Here is a 7982-nt window from a genome sequence, read left to right as displayed (position 1 = left end):
TTTTTTTTTTTTGCGGTGCGCGGGCCTCTCACTCGGAGCACAGGCTCCGGACGCGCAGGCTCAGCAGCCATGGCTCACGGGCCCAGCCGCTCCACGGCATGTGGGATCTTCCCGGACCGGGGCACGAACCCGTGTCCCCTGCATCGGCAGGCGGCCTCTCAACCACTGCGCCACCAGGGAAGCCTGCAACTGGACGCTTTTACCTTTTGATCACCTTCACCCATTACCCCCACCCTCAGCCCCAACTCTGGCAATCACTAATCTGTTCTCTGTACCTAAAAGTTGAGGGGGTTTTTTGGTTCCACACACAAGTGATAGCGTAGAGTATTTGTCTTTCTCTGTCTGACTTATTTCACTTAGCATAATGCCCTCGCGGTCCATCCATGTTGTCGCAAATGACAAGAATTCCTTATTTTTTATGGCTGATAATATTCCATTGTATATATATATATACCACATTTTCTTTATCTATTCATCCATAGATAGACACTTAGGATGTTTCCATATCTTGGCTATTCTTGGGTGGGCCAAAAGGTTCATTCGGTTTTTCTGTAAGATGGCTCTAGTAGCACTTAGTTGTCTTTAACTTCATTCAAAACAATTTTGTTAGATTGTATGTGACAGCTGTCATATCAGTGTACATTAAAAAAAAGACTTATCAAAATTGGTGAATTTTGGTGTGGCCATTTTAATATTGAAGATGGAAGAAAAAAGCAACATTTTCAGCATATCATGCTTTATTATTTAAAGAAAGGTAAAAAAACGCAACTGAAACACACACAAAAAAAAAGATTTGTGCAGTGAAGGTGCTGTGACTGATCGAACATGTCAGAAGTGGTTCACAAAGTTTTGTGCTGGAGATTTCTCGCTGGACGATGCTCCACGGCTGGGTAGACCAGCTGAAGATGGCAGCAATCAAATCGAAGCTCAAAACATCCAAATCAGGCGCTGAAAATCATTTGCACCAGCTTGGTTATGTTAATCGCTTTGATGTTCGGGTTCCACATAAGTTAAGCGAAAAAAAACCTCTGGACCGTATTTCTGCATGCGATTCTCTACTGAAACGTAATGAAAACGTTCCGTCTTTAAAACAAATTGTGAGGGGCTTCCCTGATGGCACAGTGGTTGAGAGTCCGCCTGCCGACGCAGGGGACACGGGTTCGTGCCCCCGTCCGGGAAGATCCCACATGCTGCGGAGCGGCTGGGCCCGTGAGCCGTGGCCGCTGAGCCTGCGCGTCTGGAGCCTGTGCTCCGCAACGGGAGAGGCCACAACAGTGAGAGGCCCACGTACCGCAAAAAAAAGAAAAAGAGAGAGAGAGAAAATAAATAAATAAAACAAATTGTGAGAGGTGATGAAAAGTGGATACTGTACAACAATGTGGAACAGAAGAGATGGTGGGGCAAGCGAAATGAAGTACCACCAACCACACCAAAGGCCGCTCTTTCATCTAAAGAAGGTGATGTTGTGTATATGGTGGGATTAGAAGGGAGTCCTCTATTATGAGCTCCTTCCGGAAAACCAAAAAATTAATTCCAACAAGTACTGCTCCCAATTAGACCAACTGAAAGCGGCACTCGACAAAAAGCGTCCAGAATTAGTCAACAGAAAACGCATAATCTTCCATCAGGATAATGCAAGACCGCATGTTTCTTTGATGACCTGGCAAAAACTGTTACAGCTTGGCTGGAAAGTTCTGATTCATCCGCCGTATTCACCAGACATTGCATCTTCAGATTTCCACTTATTTTGGTCTTTATAAAATTCTCTTCATTGAAAATTTTCAATTCCCTGGAAGACTATAAAAGGTACCTGGAACAGTTCTTTGCTCAAAAAGATAAGAAGTTTTGGGAAGGTGGAATTATGAAGTTGCCTGAAAAATGGCAGAAGGTAGTGGAACAAAAGAGTGAATACGTTGTTCAATAAAGTTCCTGGTGAAGTTGAAAAATGTGTCTTATTTTTACTTAGAAAACCGAAGGCGCTTTTTGGCCCACCCAATATTAATAACACTACAGTAACTGGGGGGCAGATAACTTTTCAAGATAGTGATTTCACGTCCTTGGATATATACCCAGAAGTTGAATCCCAAGATCATAATTGTAGTTCTAGTTTTAATTATTGAGGAACCTCCATATTTTTTCAATAGTAGCTCTACCAATTTACATTCCCAACAGGGCACAAGGGTTCCCTTTTCTCCAAATCCTCTCCAGCACTTACCTCTTTTTTTTTTAAAATAAATCTTACTTTATTTATTTTTATAAATTTTATTTTTAATAAATTTTATTTAGTTTATTTATTTCTTATAAATTTATTTTTTTATAAATTTTTATTTATTTATTTATTTATTTATTTATTTATTTTGGTTGCATTGGGTCTTTGTTGCTGCATGCGGGCTTTCTCTAGTTGCAGCAAGCAGGGGCTACTCTTCGTTGTGGTGCACAGGCTTCTCATTGTTGTGGAGCACGGGCTCTAGGTGCGTGGGCTTCAGTAGTTGTGGCACTCAGGCTCCGTAGTTGTGGCTCGCAGGCTCTAGAGCGCGGGCTCATTAGCTGTGGGGCACAGGCTTCGTTGCTCCACAGCACGTGGGATCCTCCCGGACCAGGGCTCAAACCCGTTTCCCCTGCATTGGCAGGGAGGCTGTTAACCACCGTACCACCAGGGAAGTCCCTTTTTTCTTTTTGATAAGAGCCATTCTACCAGGTGTAAGATGATATCTCATTGTGGTTTTGATTTGCATTTCCCTGATGATTAAGGATGTTGAACACATTTTTATATTCCTGTTGGCCATTTGTGTATCTTCTTTGGAAAAATGTCTATTCAGTTCCTCTGCCCAATTTTTAATCTGTGTTTTTGCTATTGAGTTGTGTGAATTTCTGTTATATTTTGGATATTAAGCCCACATCAGATATATGATTTGCAAATATTTCTCCCATTTTCTAGGTTGATTTTACATTTTTTGATGGTTTCCCTTGCTGTGAAAATCTTCTGCTTTTTAGTTTGCAGTCCCACTTGTTTCTTTTTGCTTTTGTTGTTTTTGCTTTTGGTGTCATATCCAAAAAATATTGTCAAGACTGATGTCAAGGAGCTTATCTCTTATGTTTTCTTCCAGGAGTTTAATGGTTTCAGGTTTTACTTTCAAGGCTTTAATCCAATTTGAGATGATTTTTCTTAAATCATACCCCAGATAACTAGTGAGGTTGAGCATCTCTTCATGTGCTTGTTGACCATTTGTATAACTTTTTTTGAAAAATGTCTACGCAAGTCCTTTGCCCATTTTTTAATTGGATTATTTTATTGTGGTTGCCTTTGAATTGTAGTCATGCTTTATATATTCTGGGTATTAACCTCTTATCATGAAGCTTTCCCTTTATGTTTTCTTCTAAGAGTTTAACAGTTTTAGCTCTTACATTTAGGTTTTTGATACATTTTCACTTAATGTTTTGCATAGTGTAAGGTAAGGGTCCAACCTTATTCTTTTGCATGTGGATATCCAGTTTTCACAGTTACTGAAAAGACTGTCCTTTCCCCACTGAATGATCTTAGTATCCTTGATGATAATTATCTGACCATATATATGACAGTATTTTTCGGGGTCTCTATTCTGTTTCATTGGTCTATACATCCATATATATGCCAGTATCACACTTTTTTGATTACTATAAATTTGCAATCAAAAGGTGTGAGCCAGCTTAATCATCAATGAGTCCAGAGTCAAAAGAAAATCTGTTTGGGATTTCATGCTCCATTGGATCACTCAAAGCACTCTCTTCTTAGCTTTACATTTCCTTTCCCATTTTAATAAAATAAGAATTTGGCTCTAGCACTGGTGTTTTTAGAATAAGCCCCTTCCTGAGCTTCCCTGGTGGCGCAGTGGTTGAGAGTCTGCCTGCCGATGCAGGGGACACGGGTTCGTGCCCCGGTCCGGGAAGATCCCACATGCCGCGGAGCGGCTGGGCCCGTGAGCCATGGCCGCTGGGCCTGCGCGTCCGGAGCCTGTGCTCTGCAACGGGAGAGGCCACAGCAGTGAGAGGCCCGCGTACCACAAAAAAAAAAAAAAATAGAATAAGCCCCTTCCTGACTGCATGAATGTTTCCTCAGCAGGAATCATAGGGGCTAGAATGAGGAAAGACTTGGCCTGACAGGAGCCAATTATGAAGGAAGAGGGGCATCACCTGTGAGAAATGAAACACCCCCCCCCTCAACCCAGAGGACCTATGTCAGCTGAGGCAAACTGGGGACACTAAATATATGGCATCAGGGATTCCCACCCAAAGGACACATCCTGAATCTCTTCTGGAAACTATTACTCAAGATGCCAGTTAGACTTGCATTGTGCATGAGATAAGCATTCCCAAAGGGCTTTGCTTGAAGTTTGTTTGTAGGGGTCAGGGGGCTGAGATATTTTGACGACTGTGGCTCTGAAGATAACATGGGAATATCTTCTCCAAGGGCCAATTAGCCGTGGAGAGAAACAATTCCTAGAGTCCCTGGCTTGTTTTTCATCCTGGAACCCAGATCACTCTTGCCCCTTTCCCTCCAACCCTTTGGAGAAGACAATCTGAGAAAGATATAGTCTCTATTGCCCACGGGAACCTGTGGAGGTTTCCCCCTGTGCCATATCATAGGAAAAAAGTCAAGGAATGGTGGCAGGCGATTACCACTAGTACTTCCCACCCTCGCTGTTGGTCATACTCCAATTTTATAGACTACATTCATAGAACATGTCCAAAGACTTCAGATACAGAAGAAAAGAAAGTGATGTATCTATACATCTCCTCCTTATTTACTCCCATCTCAGTCTTATGCCCTGCTCTCTTCTCCATTAAAGGATCTATTGAGCTATTCTTTGCTCTCTATCTCAACTCAGATACTAAAATGTCTTATTTCACTGAGTTTATCTTGTTGTTTATTCTTTGAGTAGATTCAGTGTATCATCACTTTCCTCAAAACTTCTGTCTAGGGCTTCCCTGGTGGCACAGTGGTTGAGAGTCCGCCTGCCGATGCAGGGGACACGGGTTCGTGCCCCGATCCAGGAAGATCCCACATGCCGTGGAGCGGCTGGGCCCGTGAGCCATGGCCACTGAGCCTGCGCATCCGGAGCCTGTGCTCTGCAATCGGAGAGGCCACAACAGTGAGGGGCCCGCGTACAACGAACAAAACAAAACAAAACTTCTGTCTAATGATTTACTTGGTGCTCTCAGTCTTGCCAGAATCTAATATCCCTCTAGTTAAAGCAGTTATGGCATTTATATAATGCATTAATTTATTTGACCAATATTTGATGATCATCTGCTAAGTTCCGAGCACTGCACTGTGTACAGTGACAAGCAAGCAGGGTCCCTCCCCCCAGGGGGACCTAGAGATAGAACAGATAAATAAACAAATATACTATATTGGGTTAATAATTTGTAGTAAGCAATACTCCTCAAATGCCAATGACATTAAAACAAAATTTATACTATCTTAAGGGAAGGGTTTGGAATCACAGCAATGGCTAGGGTAGAACTCATCTCAGAACCAGCTAGAGCCAGTTACTTGAATCATGTCAATGCCTTCTTTTTCCATCTCTCATCTTGGCTTGGGTCTCTGTTTTGATCTCATTCTCTCAGGCATTTTTACATGCAGGGTACCCATACAGCTGGAAGCTCTGATGCCATACTTTTGGCTTGAAATCTAATACTCCTCCACCCCCAGTTGCGAAAACTCCAGGGAAGAAATCTGTTCAACAGTTTAGCCCTGTGGCCACACCTTGGAGCAATCACTGGGCGCCAAAGCCTGCAGTGAAAGGATAGACTTCCCTGGGACACGTGCCCATCTCCTGCAGGGGTTGGAGAGGGAGGGTGGTGATAGAATAAGAAAAACATGGATTTGGGGGACCTTCCCTGGTGGTCCAGTGGATAAGACTCCACGCTCCCAATGCAGGGAGCCCGGGTTCGAGCCCTCGTCGGGGAACTAGATCCCACATGTGTGCCGTAACTAAGTCCACATGCCACAACTAAGACCCGGTGCAGCCAAAATAAATAAATACTTTTAGAAAAAGGAGAAACATGGATTTGGAATGGCGTAATATTAGAAAGAAAGTGTGGTTGTGAAGGGGTGACTTTAGCAGAAGTAGGGAAGGAGTGCGTGACAGACAAAACAATGCATGTCCACTGCTAAACTATGATGAAGAAGAATTTACTATGCTAGAGTAAAACAGGGAGGTCACTGCAGTAAACCAGGTCATAAGGGAAAGCCTCTTTTAAAAATGGCAACTAAGCTAAGATCTCTGAATTGAGGTAAGGGTTATCCAGGAAATTGAAAGTGAAAAGAAGTCCCGAGACGTCAAAGATGTGCAAAATCCTTAAGCTGAGAAAATTCTTGATGTAATTAAGGAGCTGAAAGGAAGCCAGTATGACAGTAGGTGCAATGAAGAGCAAAGTAGAAGAAGCCATGATGGATATAAGCATGAGGCAGGCGAGGGGGAGAGAGAGAGGGAGAAAGGAAGGGAAGAAGGAAGGAAGATGGAATAAAGAAAGAAAGGAGGGGGATGGAAGAGGAAGGAAGAGAAGAAAGAGAAAGGGAAAGAAGGGAGGGAGGGAAGGGAAGGTTAGGGTTAGGAAGGGAAGGGAAGGGAAAGGAGGAAAGCAAGGTCTAGTAAATTTTATTCAAAGTAGAATGTGAGTTCTTAGAAAGTTTTAAAGTAAGGAAGCATCGGACTTCCCATCGGACTCAACCTGGCGCAGTGGTTGCGAGTCCACCTGCCGATGCAGGGGATGCGGGTTCGTGCCCCGGTCCGGGAAGATCCCACATGCCGCGGAGCGGCTGGGCCCGTGAGCCATGGCCACTGAGCCTCGGCATCCGGAGCCTGTGCTCCGCAACGGGAGAGGCCACAACAGTGAGGGGCCCGCGTACCGCAAAAAAAAAAAAAGTGGATCCATTTAGAGAGAAACACACTCCACAGAGTGTGGGCCATCTCAGAAGTCAAGAGCAACACCTGGGTATGGGGTTGTCAGTTTTTATAGGGGTGGGTAATTTCATAGGCTAATGAGTGGGAGGGGCATCCCAGCTATTTTGGGGAAGGGGTGGGGATTTCCAGGAATTGGACCAGCGCCCCGGTTCCTCATGGTCAGCCTTGGAACTGTCATGGCACCTGTGGGTGTGTCATTTTGCACGCTGATGTGCTACCATGAGGCTCAAAGTCTAGTGGAAGTCGACTCACCTGCCATCTTGGACCTATTTGGTTCTAATCAGTTTATGTCATGTCCTCAGGCTATGTCATTCTTTTAAAGGTCGTGCCCTGCCCCCTCCCCTCCTGGTTCAGTTGCAGCACGTGGGATCTAGTTCCCTGACCAGGGATCAAACCCAGGCCCCCTGCATTGGGAGCAGAGTCTTAGTCACTGGACCACCAGGGAAGTCCCAATCCAGGGGAAAAGACTTCAGCAGAACCTTATCCAGGGCCACACAGTGTGGGTGGCTTATAGCACCAATGCATGTACCCACCAGCTCTGGGGGCTAGGGGGTGCAAGCTAGATTGGAATCTGAGGTGGCCAAGATCACCTCAAGAAAGTGCAGGCTAAACAGTGCTGCCAAACTATCTTCTGGGGAGTCTTCAATGCTGCTCCCAGAGATAAGGTTTCTGTGGTAGAGAGCTGTGTTCAGTAGCCCAGAGCTAAGGTTTCTGTGGTAGAGAGCTGTGTTCAGTAGCCTATGATAAACCATAATGGAAAAGAATATTTTTAAAAAAGAGAATCTGTATATATATATATATATATATACACATATGTATATTATATATATGTATATATACACACACACACATATGTGTACGTATGTATACATAAATACATGAATCACTTTGCTGTACAGCAGTAATTAACACATTGTAAATCAACTATACTTCAATAAAAAATAGTTTCTGTGGTGAAATAAACTTAAGAAATGGTGAATAAATACCCCTCCTAAAGAGTCATATAACACACTAATAGAGTAAAGACTCAGAGAA

Source organism: Phocoena sinus, chromosome 15 (genome assembly GCF_008692025.1).
Source record: "Phocoena sinus isolate mPhoSin1 chromosome 15, mPhoSin1.pri, whole genome shotgun sequence".
Classification (NCBI taxonomy): domain Eukaryota; kingdom Metazoa; phylum Chordata; class Mammalia; order Artiodactyla; family Phocoenidae; genus Phocoena; species Phocoena sinus.
Note: the sequence above shows the minus strand (reverse complement) of the source record.